Here is a 27,815-nt window from a genome sequence, read left to right on the forward strand (position 1 = left end):
CGAGACCGGGGTCTCCTCAATGATAGGGAGTCATTATGTTCTGAGTAAGGTGTGGTCATCGCAATCCGAAAGAATGGGATAAGTAAGGTACGCATGGGTTGCGGGAAATGAGTTCTGAGTTGAGTGCTTCGTTGGGACGAGTGGTTCCAACTCTGGGTCGGACCAAACTCTCGAGTTTGAGTTTGGCTCTGGTGGTGAAAAGGGATACTAGGGATGCAGCTGAGGCTTATGATTTTAGATGTCTGAGGACTTCTGAGCGAGCATGATTCTCTTGTGTCAGAGAACAGGATGTTGAAAGTTTATTATTCGGATAGATTCTGATAGTAGTTCAGTGGATGAGCCCTGGTGGGATGTATACCCTTTCGTTCTTTGGGGCGTGATTCGGACTGCTTTGGTACGTTGGTATGAGTGATCGGTAGCCGATTGTCGGATTTTGTCTTGTGAGAATCAGAGGAGCAGTGAGTTATCAGGATTTGATGTTCGAAGAGCGAATATCATGGTGATAGCGTGAGTGGGCGGTCTGGCAGTGGGCCAGGCCACTAGAGTTTCCCGATTCTGGGAAGGTCAGAAAGGGGTATTTTAGCGACAGAGGGGCCGATTTTGTTCCAAATTCGGAGTTCCTGGTCGGATCCAGTTATTCATGGAGAAAGATATCGTTTTGGTGTGAGAACCTCTCAGTGGTGCTTTTTGAGTGTTGGTTTCTTCTATGTGGTTGAGGAGCGATTTCGAGGGCGAAATCTATTTCAAGTGGGGGAGATTGTAACATTCGGATTTCCAGGCATGACAATTTGAGTATTTCTTTTGAGCTATGAGGAGGGACTCGACGAGTTGACGCCTAGACTCGTCGAGTAGGATCGCGATTTGCTGACTGGATTAATGAAGGGACTCGACGAGTCGATGGGTGGACTCGACGAGTCCGCGCTGTGGACAGAAACCCTAAATCTTCGGGCCTGTGCCCTATTTAAGGGTCCTTATAGTCCTCAATTGCGGCTACCAGTCCAGAGAGAGAAACCCTAGAGAGCTTGAACGAGTGGTATAAGAGAGAGAGCCTTTTTGATCCTTATTAGTGTGATTTTGCAAAGAAGAAGGTGTTTCCAGCAAGAGGAGGTCAAGGGGATTACTATTCTGTGGGTTTCCAGCTTGGATCTACAACTTTGAGGTAGTAAATCGATCCCTTCTTCTGTTTATTATGAGATCCTTGAATTTAGGGTTTTCTATACCCTTTTATTGGCTTGAAATGATGAGTATAGTGTTCCTTTGAGTGTTAGACTCTGGATCTGGACCTTTAGAGGTCCAAAGAGCCTTATCCAACCTGCTTTATGTTGTTCCATGGACGAAATGATCTTAGGTTGCCTTTTTAGAGATGATTTCACCAAAGAGAGCCCTATGTGTGTTGCATGAGTGTAAAGGTCGGACCTTTACGTGATTATTGTGAATGGGGAGGGCAGATCTATAGGTTAGAGAAGCGGGTCTGACCTCAGAAGGTCATTTGAGTGTTTCCATGGACGCTACTCGCCGAGTTCATAAGTTGACTCGACGAGTCGAGTCGGGGTTGCCCCGCGATTCGTGACAGGTGTAACCCGTCGAGTGAAGGGATGGATCGACGTGCCAAGTGAAGCTAGAAGGATTCTAAGGACCCGCATGGACTCTCCGAGTCACCCATGTGCACTCGACGAGTCGGGTCAAAGTTTGACCGTTGACTTCAGTTGACCTTAGGGTTTTGGTCAAGCTGATTCAGGAGAGTTCAGTGAGGGGTAGGATGGCCTTCTACCCAATCTTTAGAGATGAGGCTATGAGAGGGTATTGATCAGGAATGTTATTTATATGATAGGAGGAGGCTAGGTCGGGACGTCAAGCACGAGAGTTTATCCGACTTCGTATGAGGTGAGTCTTCTCACTATACTGTACCTAGAGTGGTACCTATGTGTGACCGGAAGGTCTTATATGCTATGAGATGTATGTGCTGTATGCTGTTATGTGATATGTATGTGTTGAATGATAAGGACCGGAAGGTCATCATGATGTGGACCGGAAGGTCAGGATAATAAGGACCAGAAGGTCATTATGGGTAGGGCCGGAAGGTCTACCAGGGTTGTGGGACGGAAGTCCTCTGAGACACAGTGACCGGAAGGTCTTATAGCCTTGAGTGGCGTATGTGCGTATGTGGTATTTTGGGGAACTCACTAAGCATTTATGCTTACAGTTGTTGTGGTATATGTTTCAGGTACTAGCGAGGATCGCGGGAAGGCGCCGGCATGATCCGTACACACTCATGGAGTTTATGTCTTGAGATTCTGGGATATGTTTTATTATGATAACATTGGATACATTATGTTTTTTTATTACCTTATGAATAAATGTATGTTTTTAAAAATGAAAAATTGTTTTGGAAATTTATGTTGTTACAGATTATTATAAAGTAACTAAATGTTTTTATAAATTCCCAATCTTAGTTACTTTAGGAAAATGTGAAAATGGTGCTATCCCATGAAATTTACACTTTGTACCTTAACAAGTCGTTGGTGGAGCGTGTGTGGTTAACCGGCACACTAACTTGGACTAGTAAGGATAACAAAGGGTGACTTAATGTTTATCATAGATCGGTGGAGCGCGTGTGGTTAACCGGTACATTGATTAGGTGATAATATTAAGAGTACCAAGTGAATTTGTATGGTTATTCACACCTTGTTTTGTGATCCTCGGCATCCAAGTCACAAAACTTGAAGGGCACAATCGAGATTAAAACATGCCATTGAAAAGCTCAATGAATCTCAAAAGAATCTAGGAATTTCACAACAAATTAAACCTAATAATTCATTTCGTTTTCATGGTGGAAATTGGTGAATCGTCATTCACCTACCTTCAAATATGTTATAGCTTAGATTACGGCATCCCTCTTCTAAGTCATAATATATTGTGTTGGGTCCTAGCCTTAATATTACATTTGGGTGTCTTATTAAGGACTCTATATATCTAATCTAAACTTGTCTTTCTTCTTTTCAGATGTCTTCCAACAATGCTTCGGGTTCTAACCCTACCGACTCCTTCTCTCTCATGAACCTTTGTGGGAGAGTCATCTTCGATGGTTCCAACTTTATGGATTGGATCCGGAACATCAGGATGGTCACTCGTTACGAGGACAAGGAATATGTCCTTGACAAGGAGCTTAAGGAACTCGATGAAACTACTGCTACTCCTGAGGAGATCGCTGAGTACAAGATACATGAGAGAGATGCCACCAAAGTGGCATGCATCATGATGGCCAAGATGACAGCTGAGCTCCAAAAGTCCTATGAGGACTATTACCCTTTTGAGATGCACCAGGACTTGATGGAAAGGTACCATCAGAGTGCTCGTCAAGAGCGGTATGAAATAATCTCCTCCATGATAACAACCCGAATAAAGGACAGTGAACCCATCACGGGCCACATGCAGAAAATGCAAAGGTATGTCGACCGTTTGCAGAAATTGAATGTGAACTTCCCTGAGGAGTTGGCAATTGACATCATTTTGCACTCCCTACCCTCGTGTTATGATCATTTCCGCATGACATACCACATGAACAAGGAGGAAGTTACACTCAGCAAGCTTCAAGGACTTCTGAAGACCGCCGAAAGTGGTCTTAAAGGTAAGTCGGTTGTTACTACTCCTACTCCTACAACTACCCCTGTTTTGGCTATCGGGCAAGGCAAAGGGAATAAGAGGAAGACCCGTTCGAAGGGTACCAAGGGAAAGTCTCTTGATGGCTCCTCATCAAGTGGAACCAAAGGTGGTTCTGCTACTCCTTCTGCCATCCCTAAGGATGCTGATTGCTTCTATTGCCAAAATAAGGGGCACTAGAAGCGAAACTGCCCAAAGTACTTGCAGGATGTCAAGGATGGGAAAGTGAAACCATCCCATGCAGGTATTTACACTATATTATCTAATAACTCACCATATTCTAACTCTTGGGTCCTTGATACAGGTTGTGGTATTCACATATGTTCTGATGTGCAGGGCCTAAGAAGAAGTGAGGATGTGGAGCACGGGAAGATAAACTTAATCATGGGGAATAGGAAGGTTTCACCTGTTACAAAGATTGGAGTTTATACTTTGTTGCTAGATAGTGGGTTAAAGTTAGATTTGAATAAATGTGTTTACTCGTCTGAAATGGCGAGGAATATTATTTCTTTTCATGGTTTGTACAAACAAGGGTTTACCTTTTCTTTTGATAATGAAGTTGGTGGCATTAATGCTTTATTTAATAATGTTGTTTATTTTAAAGCATTACCTTGTGATGGTGTGTATGAAACTATGTCGGTTGTAGATAACCTAGGAAATAATGTGTTGTGTATTGATTCCTCTACTAGATTGGATAAAGCATCATTGTGGCATTTTCTTCTTGGACATGTAAGCAAGAAACGCATAGGCCAACTCCAAAAGGATGGAGTCCTGGAGTCATCTGACCTAAAGTCAGATGATAGTTGTGAATCTTGTTTGCTTGGGAAAATGAAAAAATCACCCTTCACTGGTACTTGTGAAAGGGGTGAGGGTTTGTTGGAACTTATACATACTGATGTATGTGGACCCTTCAAAACCACCACAAGGGATGCTAATCGCTATTATCTGACTTTTACTAATGATTATAGTAGATATGGTTATGTCTACTTAATCAAGCATAAGTCAGAGACTTTTGAAAGGTTTAAAGAGTTTAAACAGGAAGTAGAAAATCAATTGGGCATGAACATTAAGATGCTTCGATCCGATCGAGGTGGTGAGTATCTTAGTACAGAGTTCCTCGACCATCTTAAGGAGTGTGGGATTGTCTCACAATTGACACCTCCCAGGACACCACAGTTGAATGGTGTGGCTGAGAAGCGTAATCGGACCTTGTTGGACATGGTTCGCTCCATGATGAGTCGCGCTTCGCTACCAATCTCTTTTTGGGGGTATGCCTTAGAGACTGCCGCCCATATCCTTAATCAAGTCCCTACAAAGAAGGTTGCCAAAACACCTCATGAGATGTGGATTGGGAAAGTTCCCAACTTGGAACACATCAAGATTTGGGGTTGCGAGGATTTTGTGAGGCGCGAGACTCACGATAAGCTCGAACCTCGAAGTGAGAGGTGTATTTTCATCAGCTACCCATAGAAATCCTTTGGTTACCTCTTCTACAGACCCAATGAGAATCTGGTCTTTGTAGCAAGGAGAGGGGTCTTTCGTGAGAGAGAGTTCATGAGCCAAGGAAACAGTGGGAGGCAAATTGACCTTGAAGAACTTTAAGAGTCAAGTGGTGAAGGAACCTCAAACCCTAGCAATCAAACTGAGGAGGAAACTCCTGTTGATCCAACTGACGAGTCTATACCTCTGAGGCGTTCCACGAGAGTTAGGAATGCACCTGAGCATTACTATGGTTTCCATAATACTGCGGAAGGTGATACACTTATCAGTGATAGCACACTAGTAAGTCTGGATGAACCTAACAGCTACACGGAAGTCATGGCAGGCCCTGAGGCTGCTAAATGGAAAGAGGCTATGGACAGCGAGATACAGTCCATGTATGACAATCAAGTTTGGAACTTGGTTGACAATGTACCAGGTCGTAAGACAGTCGGGTGCAAATGGATCTTCAAGAAGAAGACTGACATGGATGGTAATGTACACACTTTTAAGGCACGACTGGTTGCAAAGGGATTTTCTCAAACTCCAGGAGTTGATTATGATGAGACCTTTTCACCGGTAGCAAAGATTAAGTCTATTAGGGTTATGTTATCCATTGCTGCATTTCATGACTATGAAATATGGCAAATGGATGTCAAAACCGCTTTCCTTAATGGGAAGTTGGCTGAGGATGTTTACATGAGTCAGCCAGAGGGTTTTGTCAGCACAGAGTACCCCAATAGAGTGTGTAAGCTTGAGAAATCCATCTATGGATTGAAACAAGCACCTCACAGATGGAATCTTTGTTTCGATGAGAAAGTCAAAGAGTTTGGATTTTCGAGATGTGAAGATGAGTCTTGTGTATATGTTAGAGCTAGTGGGAGTATAGTTAGCTTCTTGGTGCTGTATGTGGATGACATACTGCTCAAAGGAAACGACATCCCAACTTTGCAGGAGGTGAAGTCCTGGCTTGGGAAGTGTTTTTCTATGAAGGACCTTGGAGAGGCTGCCTATATCCTAGGGATAAGGATATTAAGAGACAAGAGTAAAAGACTAATTGGACTTAGTCAGAGTACCTACTTGGACAAGGTGTTGAAAAGGTTCAACATGCAGAATTCCAAGAAAGGATAATTACCGATCCAAAGCAATGCCAAACTGAGCAAGGCCCAGAGCCCGAGTACAGAGGTTGAGATAGCTGAGATGAGTTGATTACCATATGCTTCCGCTGTTGTCTCGATCATGTATACGATGACTTCTACCCGCCCTGATGTGGCCTTCACTTTGACCATGGTCAGCAGATATCAGGGAAACCCTGGCAAGGCTCAAAGTGTCTGTGGTAAAGAATATTCTCAAGTACCTGCGGAGGACTAAGGATTGGATCCTTACCCTTGGTGGGAGTGATGACTTGAGAGTAGTAGGGTATAGTGATGCTATCTTTCAGACTGATAGGGATAACTTCCGCTCTCAGTCGGGCTGGGTCTTTACTCTAAATGGAGGGACAATCACTTGGAAGAGTTCCAAGCCGGAGACGGTAGCTGATTCGACTTGTGAATCAGAGTACATAGCAGCGAGTGAAGCGGAAAAGGAGGCGATATGGATGAAGAACTTCATCGGAGACCTTGGAGTTGTACCAGCTATTAAGGAGCCTATGGAGATTTTCTGTGACAACAGTAGTGCGGTTGCCTTAGCCAAGGAACCGAGAGATCATGACAGATCCAGACACATTGACGTAAAATATCACTTCATAAGACATAAGATAGAAGAAGGACTCCTCGTGGCAAAGAGGGTATCATCAGAAGAGAATCCAGCAGACCCCCTCACGAAGGGACTGGCGAGGGTTAGGCATTTACAGCATGCGAGGCGCATCGGGCTGAAGGATGATATTAGTTTTACAGATTAGATAGCTATTTCTGAAACTTGTAAAATGTAATCGACATTTGATGATGAATAAAAGGTGTGTTTATTTATGAGTAAGGTGTTACTATCTTTTGTCAATTATTTACTATTGTTTCAACTTTGCATGTTTTGACTTCCAGAATGAATTACTTTATTCAAACTTCCACAGTCGGTCATACGTCGGAAGTAGGTATGAATTAAGACTGTCATGAATTGGGCTTGTAGATGACTAAAGGTGTTTAGCCATAGCAATGGTTGCTACAACATTCATGAGTACTCATAAGTTCTGAGTATTGGAATAAACCCACGCTCACTTGCATCACTTCATGGAATTTATCTCGATTGATCGTGAGACGGTAATATCATATAAGTCTTCAAACCTAGAGATATGAGTTGTTGCCTATGAGTTGGTTATGCATTGATTGCATGAAAACGCATCAGTAACTTGATGTTATAAAATGTGCCTTTGTGTATAATTCAACAAGTAGTAGAAACAAGTATATGAGTCGAAGTTTATCTATTCCTTCTAGTCCTTGGAGGATTAGAAGTGATATCTGGGCCCCTCGATGATTTTTTTTGACCTATATATCGGGCCCGATCAGAACCTAATTGATGTGTTCAATTTAGTTCTATGTCAAACAAATCGGAAACCGGGAAACAAACTGCTGGACTATAAGTACGACATTGTTCCATGTATTTGTCCGGCTGATATCTTGAGAATAGAGGATCATATGATCACTTATCTAAAATGGCGCTTCATAGTTCAACAGAGTTTTAAGAGCTACGTTTGCCGGTTGGTTCCTAAAGTAATATAGGCAAATATAGTTATTAGACTTATCCAAGTGGGAGACTGTTGGATAAGGTGTCTAAGTCCATAACTTTATTTGGTATCTACTTGACCCGACCCGGCATGGTCCATTTGGGTTGCACTTCACCCGAACTATTTGTATGGTTAAACCTTTGAGAATTGTATGTTTATGATTTGTTAATATATTATAAGTTATAATATATTAATATGAAATCATATTATTTAATTAGTATTGATCATAAATTAATTTAGAATTAATTTGGTGATAAAAAAGGTGACTAATTAAATATGGGCTCTTGTATTTATATAAGTGTGAGCTAATACTCATTTGGAATGGGCTTGGCATGCATGGGAGTCCATGGAGATTTTAAACCATGGATCTTTGGAAAGGAAGAGTCATCGGTATTAGGGTTTACATGGATGTAACCCTAATCCTCCACACTATATAAAGGAGCTTGTGATGCTTGAAATGGCACTAGTTGTGTGTGTGTGCAAGAAGGTGGTCGATTTCTATAAGCAAGCATACACTCTCATAGTTTTTCCAAGTTTGTGGTGATTTGTGATTTCCATTTGAGGCATCCACAATATTGGTGCTTGGCTCTCAAACTCCTAGGAATCAACTCACTATTGAAAAGGTATGTAATTCATCTAGCCTTTATGTTTAAAGTTCCCCATGCCATGCTAGATAGGTTATGAACCTTGGAAAAACAAATTTGCATGTATTCATAGTAAAACATAGCTCCAAGGTTTCTAGGGTTGCATGTACACCATAAGAGTGTTAGGATGCTCAAAACCCATCAGGTATGTGAAACCCTAGATGGTATGGCCAACGTCTTTTGAGGGATGGATATTGGTGGATGATCACTCTAATGTATGTTTGTATCCGTGTTAGATACGTTTACATTGATATCAGGATCCATACGTTTACATTGATATCAGGATCCCATGTCGCCTCAAAATTCAACTTGAGAGGAGAATCCCTTCAAGGTGATCCAATAACAGAGTGTTCTATGCAAATATCTGACCTTCCACTATCACTGTCGTGACCAGTTTCGATTGTCACATTGTCAATTGGAACCAGATTCTTATGTTTCTTCTTTTGTAACTTGTGAGCCATATCAAGTGCTTGACGCTTCTTCGATGCTGGTGACACAAGAAAAGATACTTCACGAAACAAAACACCTTTCCTATTAAATTGAGATTTTCGAATCTTCTTTATACCCTTCTGAGAAGAAATAGTATTTGAAGAATCAACATGCGTTGGCTCAGCACTTTCGATTTTAGGTTCTCGAAAAGGTTGCTTGATTGGTGAATCAATAGGCTTCTTCACTGGTTTTTTAGTTCATTTGAGAATTCCCGATTTTGATAGGATGGTTTCTTTCATAACTTCACAGTTGGTGGTTTTTCAACTTGCTTCTTTTTCTTTGGAGCTTTGGAAGCTTTAGAAGATACTTCTGCCCCCTTTTGTGGAAGAACCCCGCTTGGTGTAGAAGAGTCAATCGAAGCCAAGTATTGCATAAAAATCTGATTTTTGGGATCAACAAGCTTGAGCATTGCATCAGGAATGCGACCAACAGTTGGAAAAACAGCTGGATCATCAATAAAAAATCCGTGAGACAACCATAATCGGAAACTTAGTAGTTTCGACATCAAAAGGAGCCAAAATATCCTCTTGTCGATGAACGTCTTATAAAATCAAGCTCCAAAAACGAGCACTCGAAACACCATTAGCGAGATTGGTGTGTTTTGAAGTTCTAAACTCATCCCATAGATGTGTAGCATAATCCACATTCAGACCGTAATATAGTACTGCGATGATGTAGTATACTTCAAGCTTGGTTTTATCGAGCCTAGAGCTTCGTCGTGTTAAGCAGCGTAACAAAATCCCAAACAAAAAAATCCACATACAAGGAAGACTAGACTTCTTAAAGTGACTTATCCTAGTAAGAATTGGTTGATGCCCCATTTCATTAAACATATGAAGCACCTGATCAGTCAAAACTTCATAGAATATACCTGACACTGGCAACATCAGGATTTGGGTAAATTGCTTCCGAGTAGGATTCTTAGTCTTTGAATTCATCAACTGAAAGGTAACCACTTTAGTAGTTTTGTTGAAGACATTAGTTGGATCATCAAGAGAAAGCCATTCCATCAGAACTGAAAACGAGGATGAAAGTGCAGTTGATAATAAAGAGTTGCTCATGGTTTGAACAAGCATCCGTAATGGCTCCGGATGTTGATCAATCGATGGAACCAGACGAAGATTAGTGGTTTGGATCTTCATCATCAGTTGTGAAACTTGCTCTTCATTTGTCATTGTAGGATCAGCAGTGGGATGAGGAGCACCCATTGCAAAGAATGCAGAAGAATTTGGAAACGATGAACAATTAGAATTTCTTGGAAATTTGATCTGAGAGCATAATGTTTGATAATGAAATTCTCAACTTCCTTTTATAAGCAAAGGTATTTTTGAATTTGAACCGGTATCCAATAATACATTGCCACTTATTGTGTTAGTTACTTAACCGACACCTTAAAAGGCTCCACGTCATAAAAGTGATCATCACGATTTGCTTGATTCCTGTGAAAATCCTGAACCGTCATGTCCATCGGATCTTTTGTTGTTGCCAACGGGATAAGAACCGTCACAAATTTTGAACCACAACCAAATACATCATGTAAATTCGACACCAAGATACAATCATTCCTTCGACATGGAGGCAAGGCTCATTCGCTTTTGGGATATGGAAGCGAAATCATATGCCAGTCTCTGCAAAATCTAAGTTTCAGGTTGCTAGTACCCAAAACCTAAAGGATTTCAGTGCATTTGTGTGCTAAAAGAATAAGAGAGAAGCAATATATAAAAAAAATATGGATATAGTGATATCAAATTTCATTTGATACGAAAGCAGAATGATCCCATGCGAAGATCTCTTCATTCGACATCAAGAGAGATAAATAACTACTTGTGTAGTATTCATTGAATTACAATCGAATACTCATTGATGAGCATCGAATGGCTTCTTTTTCATTGGTTTTGAAGGTAGCTTCAATTTTTCACCACATCACAACTTAACATAAGTGTAATCCAATTAAGCAAACTTACATGGATGACCAATGTAGTCAAGAACAAGTATGGTTGGATATGATTTGAAGTGACAAAAGGTCAAAAAGATATTTAGATAGAAATCTCATTCCAAAAGGAAATTTAAAGTACTGGATCTATTTGGACAAAAAAGTATTGGTGATAGAACATTTTATCAAGATCACGCAATGCGAATGAAATGAGATTTTGACTTTCAAAAAGGTACAAAAACAAGTGTTTCGTTAAAATCCTGAACAAAAGTGTTCACCATTAATTCATTGGTAGTTAGGTTCGTTGGGTTTCACCATCATCACGGTAGAATGACTCAGGATCATAAACACAGAGTTTTGTCATATCTACATTCTGGTAGGTTTCAACCACAGATGTTGAGGATATGTAGTGTATTGTGTGATCATGAAAGAAATTTTAGGAGAAAAAGATAGGTGATAAGAACTTATTTTACCTCTGCGAAATGTATGGACCTTGTAAAAATCTCTTTACTCAAAATGAGAAGAGAAATGTTGCTCTTCAACTAATGTGAATCCAACCTGATGGGCAAGAAACTTCCGTAGTGAGAGTTCCATTAAGGCTTCGAACAAATAGAGTCTATGAGGCTTGAAGACAACATCCAACAACATGGTTCTAGGGACACTTAACTAGTACATCGGTTCGAATAAATACTTGTTCCCTTGATGTATATGTTCGTTTAGCATGCATTATAGCATCATGTTGTTACAATGAGACTTGAACCGTTAGACAATAATATCAAACACAAAAATAAGAAAATCTTTTTCGATTTTTATTTGAGAAATCAAGTACAAAAATAATAAAATTTTTTGGATTTTTGTTTGTAGAAATCAAACACAAAAATAAGAAAATCTTTTTAGATTTTTGTTTGAGAAAGCAAGTACAAAAACTTTTAAAAAATCTTTTTGGATTTTTAATTTTTTTTAAATATCAAATAGAAATAAACGAAATGTAAAATGTTACCCAAATACGTTCGACCCATCGTCTAGTAGTCATTAATCATGGGTTGTACATTGAATGACTTTCATCAAAATGTCGAATGTGAACGCAATTGAATGTTAAACGTGAACAGTAACCTCTGAATAGAACACAAACAATCGAGATTGAGTTAAAAACACACAAAGAAAATACCTACTAATCGAAAGCAATAAAAACAATCAAAAGTATGATTTAGGCAAAAGTTGCACAGAGCTTGCTTCCATCATTCCCAATCCATTCAAAAATCCGTAGGAATGATTTTTCATCTAAAGGTTTAGTGAAAATATCTGCAAGTTGATCCGTTGTTTTGACAAAATGGACTTCAATGTTTCCATCTTCAACGTGGTCTTTTATGGAATGATATCGAAGAGCAATATGTTTGGTTTTTGAGTGTTGGACTAGATTATGACAAATGCAAATGACACGTTGTAATCACAATACAAAGGTATTCTCTTCATATTGATTGCATAGTCTTGCAATTGGCTTTTAATCCAAATCACTAGTGATGTGCACGCAACAACAACCACATACTCTCTTTCAAAAAAAAAACAACAACCACATACTCTGCTTCTGCAGTTGAGATCGAAACACAAGTTTTCTTTTTCGATTGCCAACTCACAAGCTTCCCGTCCAATAATTGACATCCTCCCGTTGTGCTCCTTCAATCCAGTTTACATCCACCCAGGTCCACATCAGATATTGTTGGATAAAGAATCCTGTCTTCGAAGGATACCATAAATCCAATGAAACTGTTCCTTTGAGGTATCGAAAAATATTCTTAACTGCATTGAGATGGGGTTCTCTTGGGTTCGATTGGTGACTAGCACAATTACATACAACAAACATAATATCAGGTCAACTTGCAGTTAAATACAAAAGTGAACCGATCATGCTTCTATACATCGTTAGATCCACAACAGCCTTATCCAACGAAGAATTCAAGCATGTGCCAACTACCATAGGTACTTTAACTTTCATGTTATTCGTCATGCCAAACCTTTCAAGAAAGTTTTAAGTATATTTCTATTGCTTAATAAAAATTCCTTCCTTACTTTGACGAATATGCAAACCCAAAAAGTTATTGATTTTCCCCATCATACTCATTTCGATCTGACTTTTCATGAGTTCCTCAAATTCCTTAGATAATGAAGGATCAGTCGTACCAAAAATAATGTCATCAACATAAATTTGAACGAGTATCAAGTGATCCCGTACTTTCTTTGAAAATAAAGTAGGATCAACTGATCCTAGTTTAAACTAGCGATTTTCAAAAAATTTGTCAGAGTTGCATACCAGGCACGAGGTGCTTGTTTCAACCCATAGACTGCATTGTTTAAAATATAACAGTGATCAGGATACTTATCGTTAACAAAACCAGGTGGTTGTTCGACATATACTGTTTCTTCTAGAACACCATTGAGGAAGGCACATTTGACATCCATTTGATAGACGTCGAAGTCCTTATAAGTTGCATAAGCAAGAAAAATTCGTACCGCCTCGATTCTTGCGACAGGCGCAAAGGTTTCCTCATAATCGATACCTTATTGTTGAGAATAACCTTTTATGACTAGTCTCTTTTTGTTTCGAATAATATTGCCTTCTTTATCAGTTTTATTTTTAAAAATCCATTTTAGACCAAATAACGAAACATCCTTAGGTTTAGGAATAAATCTCCAAACCTTGTTTCGTTCGAATTCCGCAAGTTCAGATTGCATTGCAACAACCCAATTAGAGTGCTCTAATACAACCTCTACTGTTTTTGGTTCTAGTTTCGAAACAAACACATTAAACATACAATATTCTTGATGAACATTCAACACTTCATTTCTGGCTCGAATTTGGGCTCGATTCAAGAAACTAGAATTTGAATCACCAAGAATCTGTTCCTTTAGATGATCTCTTGTCCACTTGTCCATCGGTGGATATACAAGATCAAAGTCTAAAGGAGCATCTTCGAAATGTCATCCTCTTCTGAACCTTATCCTGTAATTGAGATATTATTAGTTACATCGTGAAAATCATTATTTTGATCATTACTATCACTATGATTCGGTCCACTTGGATCCCCCTCGACCAATGGATTTGAGATCTAATGCTCCCCCTTAACATCAACATGGTTAGGCATACGCTCCCCTTGATATGAGTTGTAGTTGGCATATGCTCCCCCTCAATAGTCAAATCATGGTTTTCATTTTGAGATGTCGAACTCAAATTATCTCCCTCCACTTGATCACCAGTTGAAACCTGTATTCTTTCGACATATATCCTTGAAGTTGATGAAGAATGTGCATTATTTTCTTCACTTGTGACTGTCGAATCATCAGAGTGTTTTGATGCTTCAGGAACGTGATTATCATCAGCATGGATTTCTGGATCAATGGCGCTATCAGGAATTTCAAAAATCAAATCAAGATCAATGTCGTAAGAATTCATGATTTCATATTCCACATTTGATTAAGCCATAGAAGGTTTTTGAATAAAAGACTGTTCGAATCTTTTGACGTAATAGTCATTGAATATCCTAAGAATTCATGAGATTGAAAGTTTCTTCGATCTTCCTCGTTCATTTATTCAACACCCTATAGGCTACAGAGTTGTGAGAATATCCTAAGAAGATTCCTTCATCAACTTTCGATTGAATTTTAGAAACATTTTCCTTGAGATTCATTATGAAACATTTTCACCCAAAAACATGGAAAAATTTAACATTAGGTTTCCTTTTGTTTATTACTTTATAAGGTGTAATATTAAAAGGACGATGAATGAAAGAATGATTTTATGTAAAACAGGCAGTTGAAACAACCTCTGCCCAAAGGTATGGAGGCAAGTTCACATATATAAGCATCGTTCTTGCAGCTTAACATCAGGAACAATTCCTCCTTTCTACAACATCATTTTGTTGCGCTGTGTAAGGAGATGAAAAATTATGAAATATGCCCAACTCAGTCAAGAATGAATCTAGAATTTGATTCTTGAATTCCGTTCCATTGTCACTCTTTATCCTTCGAACTTTCCATTTTAAATTCAACTATGTGTTCTAGATAAAGTCAATCATCACTTGAGCAGGTTCACACTTCTGTCGAAGAAAGATATCCCAAGTAAACATGGAAAAATCATCAACAATGACTAATATGTACTTCTTTTTATCGAGAGTCTTAACAGTTGAAGGTCTACACAAGTCAATATGAAGAAGTTCCAAAGGTTCGATGATATTTGAATCAATGGCTATCAGATGACCTTGACGATGTTGTTTTCCCTATTCACATGCAGCACACAATGAGTCATTTTCAAATTTTAAAACAGGTAAACCTCGAACAAGATCATTTAGAACAAGTTTGTTAAGATTTTTAAAGTTAAGATGAGAAAGTCGTCAATTCCATAACCTGCTGAGATCAGAGGATGCTTTTGACTGGAAACATACTGAAGGTACACCCACAATTGCTTTCAAGTCAAGAGTGAACATATCTCCTTACTTTAGTAGAATCTCCTTCGTTTCCTTGTTGGAAATGATACTTCCTTCCTCATCAAAGAGAACCTAATTTCAAGTGCCAACAACTAGTTGCGAAACACTAATCAGATTATGCTTTAAGCCTTCAACATATGCAACTCGATTCACAGTGAATTTCCCATTCATTACTTTTTTGTATCCTTTGACTTTACACTTGTTGTTTTCAAACTTTAATACTCCAACATTGTCGAGCTTTCGAAAATCATGCAGATTCTCCTTTTTTCCAGTCATGTGATGTGAGCATCCACTATCAATATACCAGCTTTCGTCATAATGCTCGTCACAAAGAACCTGCGATCAGTTAGAAGAATTTAGGTCCTCAAGACCTTTTGCGTCCTTGGACATTAGTTTGGAACACATTATGCAACGAAGAACCTAAAACCCAATTACGAAATTTCGATTTAAAACTGTTAATTAGGTCAATTTCATTAGCTTAGGCATCGAAATGTAATCCTCCAATGGGAAGGGTTTAACATTGACTTTCGCTTTTTCAACCTTTTTTTGAAATCCATCAACTTTCTTCTTTGGAATTTCTTTCCACTTTCGAACTGTCGGAGTAGATTCTTGAGACGAAGTACTTCCATACATCGAATCATTCAAGTACTTCTCATAAGTAGATTGAATTTGCTCTTGAGAATACTTTCCTGATTGATATCGTTTTCCTTTTCCCTCAAGTCAGTGATTGATGTTCCTAACATCACTTCTCCCTTTTGTATATGATGCTTTCATCATCTGTTTCAAATAAGGATTTGGAAAATGTGGATTCTTAGGTTTGAATGGTTCAATTTGATTTCCTTTAGCTCCCAATTTTTCAAATTCTCTTTTTGGAAATGACCTTGTTGGTCGATTGTGAAAACGATTTTGATATTGGTTTTGATAACCAACACCATTTTGTTGAAAAACTTTTCGATTTTGATCAAAACTTCATTGTACATGACTTGGACTAAAATTCCTTCGTCCATTATTTTGAACAAAATTCCTTTGTTCAATGTTTTGAACAAAACTTCCATTTCCATTACTTTGACCAAAATTTTGTTGAACATGATTTTGAACATAGCTTCCATTTCCTTGATTTTGAAAATCATGTTGTCGAAATTGATTTTGGACACTGGTTCGTCTCTTTTGAAAACCATTTTGTTTTTGAGATGGTTTGTTTTGAAATTTCATTTCATTTTGTGAAAATGTCTGAACGGTTTCAGAATATTTTTGTTTAAAAACCTTTTGTTTTTTAAAAGCTTTTTCATTTTTCCAATAGGCGTTAGTTTGTGCTTTTGATTTCGAAAATCCTTCCTCACAAGACAATTTCTCTACTTTTCCTTTGAAAAATTGTGTCTTCACCTTTTGATGTTTTGGATCATTAGGTAAAAAGTTAATACCTTTTTCTTTATTTTTATTATCAACAACTGATTTTTCAGTTTTCACCGTCCAAACACGTTTTGGTTTTTGTTGTTGAAAAGTTGTTGAGTTTTTGTTCAAATCATTTTCGACAATGTTTTGATTCGAATAAAAACCTTCTTTTGTCACTCCTTTATTGTCTTCCTTGACCAGTTTGTGTAATTTTGGATCCATATTATCACCATTTCCTGTGGTGACAAAGACTTGATTTGGAAACACAACTTCATATGTATCCTTGAACCTATGATAAACCACTGAATATAATTCAAGATAATTTTTTCCTTTTTCTTTGAACACTTTAGTGTACTCCTTTGATTCTTCGAAGACTTCTTCGACTACAACTCTAGGAATAGGTTTCTCCTTCGAAACATCATCCTCATCACTCACATAGTCTTCAACCACAACATGATCACGAGGATCACAGACTTTGGATGTGGAAGGTTGATCATTGTTTACTTTCGACATTGAATCATGACTTTTTTCTTTGCCTTTAGCCATATAATTGACATTAATGACAAACAATCATGAGCAATCGACGCACTCCTCAGCCTCAATTTCACTGATACTGTCATAATAATCTTTGATATCAGCAAAATTTTGTTGAGAATCAAGTGTCGACTTCTCAGTCACGTTCAAAATATTGACTTGTTCATTTTAGTTAAAGTCTCATTCACAATATGCACAAGGTCATCAGGATTCAAATGTTCATTAATATTTTCAATTCCATATGCATATGAGTCATTTGGAACCTTATCATAATCTGTTATCTTATTTTCAACGTCATACGTAGTTTCATCTATTTGTCCTCTTTTGAAAGCAGGAAAAAGAAGTAGTTTACGATGTTTTTCACTACAAATTTTAGCAAAATGATGAAGTTCATTAATTTTAGCATACAACCTCTTAGTAGAATTACAGTAAATATTACGTTGTTTAACAATCATGATGTTGTCCATATGAATAGAATCTCTATCAACTAACAAATTTTTGATCCTTAAATCTAGAGCTTCTATTACACCCTTCTTTTCCTCTAATTTGTTTTTAGCTTTATTATAAAGGGACTTGGACCTTTCTGCTTCACTACTCATGAAAATTAACATGTCATTAAGATAAGTACAAGTATTATCAAATTCAGCCAAAACATCATTATAAGAAGATGAAGGAATTTTAAATTAGTTAAGAAGATCACGTACCTTAGAAGTCATCGGTGATTTTGTTGATTCAGTGGACACAAAACACCGGCCGGTTATTTCTTCTCAACATAGTATGCTTCATCCTTGACTCTCTCCTTCTTTTCTTTTTTCTTTCTGAGCATGCAATCCTTCGCCAGATGGTTTGACCCATTACCATAGTTACAACTTTAACCTGAGTTGCCAGTTAATTTCATCTCCTTCTTCTCAACCGAGCTCTTCACATCTTTCTTTTCCATGTTCGACTCAACCTTCACATTCTTTCTAGTCAAAGTCACACCTTTATTCTTAGAATTGTTCTTAAAATTTCCACTGAAAGGCTTCTTGAAGAATTTCTTCACCTTGTTGTTCGAATTATATGCGACTGCTTTGTCATCATAATTAACCAAGAAACCTTCTTGATAATTTTTGATTCCTTCATCAGATTTGACTTTTGATTCAGTTGCAGTCACTTTCGACATTGGTGCCAATGGTCCTCCTAAACTTAACTTTCCTTCTTCAACAATAATCATTAATCTCACTTTCATTAGCTTTCAGAACATTATACAAATTTGCCAATGAGTTACCATCAAAACTTTCTTGCGTTTTGATCATCAAGCTGACGTTTCTCCACTCCTTTCTCAATCGCATAAGAAAAGTGAGATTGAACTCCAGAGACAAACGAGTCACTCCGTATCGCGAACATTTCAAAATCAGTTCATTCAATCGATCATAGTACGACCCAATTGATTCATTGTCCTTCTACTTGAACTCACCTTATTCCAGCAACCACTACTTCACAGAACTCTTCTTCGTCTTCTCACTGCCTTGATACTTCTCCTTCAAGGTGTCCCAAATCTGCTTGGATGTAGAACATCTACGAACATAGTTCTAAACTACTGGTGGAAGAGCACTGCGTAGTTCACGTAGACATTTCTTATCATTCACCTTCATCTTATTTCCTTGAGTGATCATATCATCATTCGTAGCAGCAGTTCCTAGAGTAACAAGCATCTCTGGATGAAACAGACTTTTGTTAATGGAATGCATCAAGTCTTCATCGATTCCATTCAGATAGTCTTCCATCCTATCAGCCCATTGCTCATAGTACTCGAGAATCAGCATCAGAATCTTAGTTGATGATCCGAGCAAATGAGAGAAGTTTGTCATAGTGTTCAGATTGAAGTTCACCATTGTTGTACGAATTTTAGAAGAAAGAGGATTTTTGGATTTAAAACGAGATTGAAGAAGGTAATCAAACAAAGATTGATTAGAAATCAATTTATCTAACATGCAGAGTGCATAATGTATTCATAACAATCGATCAAATCAAGTTTCCTGAATCAAATTGCGGAAATTTTTTAATCGGAAAGAGCGTTTCAAAAAAAAAATGAAAAACACGAGAAAACTGCAATCGATTGGACGAATCCTTCTCTGATACCAAATGAAGTGTGTTAGGATAGATTACGAACACAAATGGTACTCAGAAAACTATTAAGAACACAAGATCTAAATATAATCTGGCTAGCTCGTGTTCAAGTCTGAAATGAGTACAAGAGTTTGAGAGTACAAAAGATAGAATGACGCTCAAAAGTTCTTAATCTACTCTAATACCTATCCTGTTTATAGGATACAAAAAACACTTACAAAAAATTACAAGGACTAAGCACCTAAGCTTCAAATACAAGATTGCCTTGTAAAATAGATAGAGAGTCGAAATCATTTGGATTTCGACTCCTTATAGACTCAGACCAATTCGACTCCTCACTATTAATGTTTTGACCCCTACATATCCCAAACCCACGGGTGAAGAATGGACAAAGACTGATTCTATAGTCAAATTATGGCTATACGGCTCCATCTTGGAGAACCTATCATAGATGGTTCACAAGAGTGACTCTACTGCCTATGACATGTAGGTTTCTCTTGACGACCTATTTAGAACAAACAAATAAGCGAAGGTAATGGAGTTTGACAAAAATTATGCAATATTACCTTGGTGGACCTCATTGTTTCATCCTACTTCTCCAATGTAAAATCAATTACAGATTTTCGAGAAAACATCAGATCCAAAGTACCAGAGAAGAATCTCGTTATAATGCTATTAACAGGTTGTTATCTAAGTTTCAAAGCATTGGTAGTATTATACACCATAAAACTCCCTACCCCACTCTGTTTGAATATTACTCAATGGTCATTCTAGAAAAATGTAGCACAAATCGTATCATACCATCACCGTCTCATTCAGACCACAACTCGTCACCCACTATGTTATACTCTACTGGATATGTTACTGGGGAAAAATATCCTCTCCGAAATGACCATCGAGGTAACCGCAAGAACGATCATCGCTCCGACCGTCGATTTGATCTCTCCTAGAAGAAACTCCGTCAACTAGACTCTTAAACCTAACAGTACGACTGGCTGTTTCTTCCTTCGACGGGTCAATAACAACATCGACCTAATGTTTCATTTGGGTCGTTCTCTTTTCCTGCTCAAGACCAATATGCAACTCATCATTTTTCCCAACCCACAAGTGGAATTCTCTGCCCAATTTCCCACCAACGACAACAAACTAGGCCTCTTCAACCTCAACCCCATCTTTCTGGAATTGGACTACAACCTCAACAAGATATCACCTTTCAACAGTTTTCCATGCCTTTCATCATGCCAACAGCTCTTCCATAATATTTAGCACATTTTTTCTAAATGATACAGGAAATAATGGGTGGATTATGGACACAGGTGGTATAGATCATGTTCATGCCAATGGAGGTAATCTTAAAACCATTTTGAATAATCATGAAACTCAGTTTATTAACATAGGTGATGGGCCCCAAATCCTTATAAGTATGATTGGTCATACCAACTTCCCTCTTTCAAACCCTTACCATCCCCTCCACCTAAATAATTCCCTAATCAGGGATGTTATTCGGGTCGGAACCGTACCGAACTGACCCGAACACAAATAACCCAAAAACCGAATCGATTAACCAATACGGGTTCGGTTCGGTTCTGGTATTAATCGGTTCTATTCGGTTATCACCTGAATAACCCGAATAACGTGTACAAGATGATTACGAAGCTAATATAACCGAAAAAAACCGAATAAACTGTATTAGGATTCTATAACCCGAATAACCCGACTAATAGAATAACAATGTACTTTTATACATCAACATAAAATATTCAGACACTAATATAGCATAATAACACATTGAATGAATAGCATTTACATAGGAGATTAACATAATGAGAATTAATTTCTTACTTGAGTTTATTTAGTTGGAGCCTAATTTTCCATGACTGGACAAAGTAGGAATTTGTGAATCCTTAGAGACAATAGGAGGGGTCGATTTTTGAAAGTCTAAAACAAGAGGAAGGATCAACATAAGTGATTTCGAGTTTGGAAATAGTTGAGAAGATTGGTCAATTTTGAAATGACGAGAACAAGCATAGGGTTTTTTTCTATTATGAACGAAGAGGATTGAAGTGTGAATCGTGATTTTGATTTTTGTCGATAAGATAAAGGGGACGATGAATGCTTATTCAGGTTGGGTATTTAGAACCGAATAAGCTCTTATTTGGGTAACCCAAACCAAATAAGCATAATATAGATAACTGAAACCCAAATTGCATTGCTTATTCTGGCCTAATTCGGTTCGGTTCAGTTCGGGTTTCGGTTCGGTTCGGATTTCCAGGCCAAATTCCATCCCTAGCCCTAATCACTCCTAATATCATTATGATTATAATTTTCGTCCATAAATTCACCACACAAAATAATGTTCCATTAAGTTTGACCTTTTTGGTTTTACTGTCAAGGATTACATGAACAAACAACCAATAATCCGATGTGATAGTGCTAATCCTAATTATGATGTCTCCTCCTCCGCTCATTAATTGTTCGTATCGTCAAGTCGCTCCATTTGTCACCAACATCTCGGTTACCCTGGCGACCTAGTGTTGAAGTCTTCCAGTCCCACTTACCACAACATTTTCGGGTCAAAGCCCTTCACATGGCTTCCTATCTCCTCAAAATCCTACCATCTTCCGCCATATCTAACGAAACACCACACTTACGTCTTTATAAACAAAATCCCACATACATTAGTCTTTATGTGTTCGGGTGCTTAGGTTATCCTCATATCACCATCTCACACAGACTTCAACTATGTAGCAATCATTGTGTTTTTCTTGGGTACCCCTCCCTTCATAGTGGTACTCGATGTTATGACCTCTCCACCCGTAAAATTTTTATTTCCCGTCATATCATATTTGACGAAAAATCTTTTCCATATTCGACTGTCACCCCCGATACACCACCATCCTATCATTTCCCATATGAAAACTTTGACCAATCTTCTAGCCTCTGCCAATTCCTATCCTCTCCCCATATGAAAACTTTGACCAATATTCTACCTTCTCTTACTATACCTCATCCTCCTCCCATTCATCTCATGCAAACTTGTTCCAAGAATGGCATTCTTAAACCAATTAAACGTTTAAATCTCAACACTACCTCTATCTCTCATGCCCCTAAAGCATAATTACATGCACTATAGGACCCCACTGGCATAAAACCATGAATGAGGAATTTCATGCTCTTATTTCAAATGGTACATGGACTCTAGCTCCAAGACTGACGGATGAAAATATTGTGCATTCTATGTGGTTATTCAAACAAATATTTAATACTTATGGATCTCTCTCTCACCACAAAGCGCGCCTTATAGAAAATGGTCATAGCCAGCAACCGGTTTGTAGTTTGTGATGAGATCTTTAGTCTAGTGGTCAAACCTGTAACCATTCACATTGTTCTCAATGTAACGCTCGCAATTTCGGGCTACACATTTACAATATAATCATAATAAGTATACATTTTATCGAATAATTAAAATTGTTGATTAGAATAATTGTTCTTCATATGTGTTTTGAGATAATAAATAATTATTGTATACACATTAAGTGGAAAAAATATTATGATTATATAATATTTGTAGAAAACCCTAATATAAAATTTATCGTTGAAGCAATAAAATAAATATTAAAAATAAAAGATTATTTAGGATAAATAATATTAACGAACGTTGTAGTAGACGTAATAAAAATTATTTGGATATAAAGAATGCCCAAATATTACTTCGTACAAGGAAGTTACGATTTATTAAACTTTCACATTCAAACCGATATTGAAACGTGTGTCACTAAAAGTGAGTCAGAGATAGATTGCTTATTAGTCTAAGTGATCTAAACAAAAGTCATAGTACTCATAATTAGGAGAGTGTTCATAAAAAGAACACTTAAATCTAACTTCGTATGAGGAAGTTATGATTTTTCAAAGTTTTGGGTGTGATAAGTACAACAGTATGCAACACACTTATCGAAATGAAAATCGGTTCATTGTTAGCCTAAACAATCTAAATGAAATTTGTATTATTCTTCGATATGAAATCGACGATATAAAGAATGTCGAAAGCAAAACTCGTATGAAGAAGTCATGAATTTTGCATCTTTATTTATAGTCTAAGCCTTCTTGGATCGTAAAATGAAAATAAAGTAAAAATTAGCTGATGAAGTCTAAATGAAAGTTGTATTACTCATCGATAGCTATGTGTAGATATAAAAAGCATCGAAAACAAATTTCATATGCGAAAGTTATGATTTTTAGTAAAATAATAAATTTGGATCGTCGGATGGGCGGCACGTGGCACCATAGATGAGCGATACTTGGCAATATCTCCTTCCACCATTCCTCCCCACAACAACCAATAGGATGATGACATGTGTTGAGGATGCGACGCATCCTCTGATTTTTGCTATATATACCCTCGTTTTCTTCCTTTTTTGGTGGTCAAAACTCCCCAAATCACTCCTAATCTCTTCCAAGGTCCCGAAGCCCGATGTTAGTAGTTATTTGGTGTTATTAATGAAGATATGGAGTGCTAGAGATCCCCGAGAAATACAGTTTTTGGTTTCAAATTTCTTCCCGCACATTGTCGGGTTTTTCGTCAAACAACTTGTAAGTTGAGTGATGCTTACCGTGCTTTAAGTATAATTTATATTTTAGTTGTAAACGTTATTATGAACTTATAAACAAGATTTATCAGTAATCTCAGTCGTTATACTGACTGCTCTACTCATGGGAATGATGTTAAGGCAAGATCAGTGAGGTGCTTAAAGTGGATTTTCCAAACAATATATCTTTGCATGCCAAACGGATCCTACCTCCAATATGATCTTATCTGGTTGTTTCTTATCAGTTATACGTCAGTGTTCTTTTGGGATTATGGATAAATCTGATAAAAACTTTATAATGATTAAACTTTATAAATACGAACGGATACTAAGGCTTCGTAATATTCGTGTTTAGGTAGTTTTAAAAGGGAATCTGAAGTGTTAGTCAAAGATTTGACTTTCCCTAAGTCTTCTACCTATATCTAGTGAGTGCATAGTTACTTTTAAGAACATGATTTTAATACAAAGTATTTATTTAAAAGTATTAATTATCTATTGAAAATTTATTTGTGATTTAATTTCTTATTATTTGGAATATTTGTTAAATATATATTTGATAACATATAATGTGTAAACCAGATATGGTTAATTATGTGTTAAATGTTTATATGACATTATTACATGATAATCTTAAAAATAAGTATTATTACTTAAAAGATTAATGTAGATTAAAATACTTGATACCCCGCGTTAAATATATACACTAACATACGATAGTGATTTCTAAACATAGTTAGTATTAAAAGTTGATGTCAAGGATTGTAATCGGGTCTAAGTTTAAAACTAAGACATATAAAGAATATTTAGATCCAGTTAAGTTGGATAAAAGAATAGTCACATACGGTATTGCGATAGTATGAAATAAATAGGAAAATGTTTTGGAAATCGATTATAAGCATTATAGTCTTATCTAGGAAATAAAATAAGAATTATAAAGGATGCTTAGTTAGAGTTAAATCAAATGAGTGTTTAGTTACACCCTATATTGTAAAAATATTACATAGGAAGGAAATTGTGTTGATTACAGGCTTTGTAATCATGTCTAGTTATACACTAGGACTTAAAGGGAATTCTTAGTTCAACTAACTTTGGATATTGGGTAGCATCATAGTAAGGGTGTGTGATAGGAACAGAGAGTAAAACTCTATTTTGAGACACCATCAGGTGTCTATGTATAGTTTAGGTACTAGAGTACGAATAGTATTCCTTTGAATAGTCAGCTATGGTGGGTCTGATCAGGAAACTAAAAAGTATGCATGGTCATCTAACAGATTAGGATGACAACACTAGACATTCTATATAATCTTGTGAATTACATTGCTAGTGTGGATTTATAACCCATAGACGTAGATGAAATGGAGATGCCATAATCAACAAATATTCTGAAGGATTAAGTGCCTTTATGACTTATACCAGCCAAGGAAGTCCCTAGACATGTAGTCAAACCATTTCTCTAAACGATTCATCGGGTGGGTTGGTTCTTCCTGACAATTGTGGACTAGGATTTATGAGAATCGGTTGGGATGGATATGTATGGGTGTAATGTTTATAGATATATAAGTTATGGGATATATCTATATTGTTTGGTAATAGTTGGTTTTGTAGGTTTCATAATTATAAATTATTATAATAATAATAAAATTGTGGGATTGAAAACCCTATATGTCTCTCCAGGTTTCCCAACCTGACCCACTCAAATTATATGCATCACATGTAACATGGTTAAAGCTACTAGGACTTGATTAGGATGTTGAGTGATTAAGAGACAACCTGCAATAGTGTTCATGATCATTAGGTCCTTACGCAGTAACAATGTTATTTATTGATTATGACATCCTTAGAGTTTTTATATTTCGAAACAAAATCTTTATTTAAAGATATTTTAATAAAACCAGACAGTTTCTGCAAAATGTTTTATTGTACTGGGATTTTCTGTCAACAAAGATATTATGAATTTTAAAGCATAAAGAAAAGTTTTTATGGTACTGAAAAATAAGGGATGTCACACTGAGCCTAGCTGTCTCACGCCATTGGCCTATCCATGAGCTAGACATCAATAATGCTTTTCTCCACAGTAACTTTCATGAGACAGTCTAAATGCATCAACCTCCAAGTTTTCGGAATTCTCAGTTCCCTAATCATGTATGCTTCCTTATCTGGTCTCTATATGGTCTTAAGACAACCCCATGGGCATGGTATCTTTTTGTATACCACTCTCAACAACACTCTACACATCTTCTGTTATATGTGGATATAATATTTTGACAAACTCATCTATGACATTCTCCAACAGATTATCGTTCTTATGAGTCGGGAATTCTCTATGATGGATTTGGGAGATCTCAACTACTTTCTAGGCATCTCTCCAACTCGAAGTTCTAAAGGTCTATTTTTATCCCAACATAATTATGCCACAAATATCCTCTAGCATGTCAACATGATCAACTGCAAGCCATGTCGTACACCTACTAAAACTATTCACAAACTGGATTCTACCTGATCTCTAGTTTTAGATCCATCTTTATACCACAAATTAGTCGGGGCCCTTCAGTACTTGACTTTCATGCGTCCAGATATCTCATTCGCAGTTCAGCACGTCTGTCTATACATGCAAGATCCCCATGAGCCTCAGTTTCACTCTCTTAGGCGGATACTACGCTACATCAGAGGCATGTAAGATCTTGGACTTCAACTTCACGTCTCTACTCACACCTTTCTTATAGCTTACTTTGATGATGACCGGGTGGTTATCGTGCTGCTTGCTTTTCTGCTTCTTGTTATTATGTGTTTCTATAGGACAATCTAGTTTCATGGTCCTCCAAACGAAAAGGGGTTATTTCTCGATCTAGTGTCGGGGCTGAATGTCGGGGGTGGAAAATAGAGTTTCCAAATCATGTTGGCATTGTTAATCTTCTTCGTGAGCTCTATTTTTCACCTATCAAGGCAACGATCATATATTATGACAACATTAGTGTTGTATACTTGACCTCTAACCCGGTCCAACACCAATGTACGAAACACATCGAAATTGACATCCATTTTGTTGGAGATCAGGTCGATATGGGGGCTATTCGTGTTCTTCATGTTCCGTCATCATCACATTATGCAAAGATATTCACCAAAGGCTTATCATCTACTCTCTTCTAGGACTTCAGATCCAGTTTAAATGTTTGTCACCCTCGCGATCAAATTGTGGGGGGATGTTAGTTGACTACATACCACACTCTTGTATATATCTTAGTTAGCCTTTGTTAGCCCATGTTCTTATCTTGTGTTCAGACCATATGTGATGTATATATATATATATATATATATATATATATATATATATATAGATATATATATATATATATATATATATATATATATATATATATATATATATATATATATATATATATATATATATATAGTAGCTCTCGTGAAAAGATTAATGAGAGTGATACTCATTTACATAATTTTGTTCCTATCAAGTTAAATATATTCGCTTGGAGAATTGCTCTTTAGCGTATTCCAACGAGGGTAAACATGTTGGGGGTATTGATTTGGATTTTGTGTTAGGTTCTAAAAAGCTCTCCATGGCTCCAAGGCTTGTACTTACCGCCAAGCTTGAACAACATGTCGCCTAAACTCATATATATATATATATATATATATATATATATATATATATATATATATATATATGTATGTATGTATACAAATGAAGAATAGTGGAATATATATATCTAATTATTAATTATATAGAAATTTTCCGCCTTAAGTCACGTCTTATATTATTAATAATTATACAAC

Source organism: Lactuca virosa, chromosome 6, assembly GCF_052849685.1.
Source record: "Lactuca virosa cultivar CGN04683 chromosome 6, Lactuca_virosa_CGN04683_v6, whole genome shotgun sequence".
In the NCBI taxonomy this organism is placed as follows: domain Eukaryota; kingdom Viridiplantae; phylum Streptophyta; class Magnoliopsida; order Asterales; family Asteraceae; genus Lactuca; species Lactuca virosa.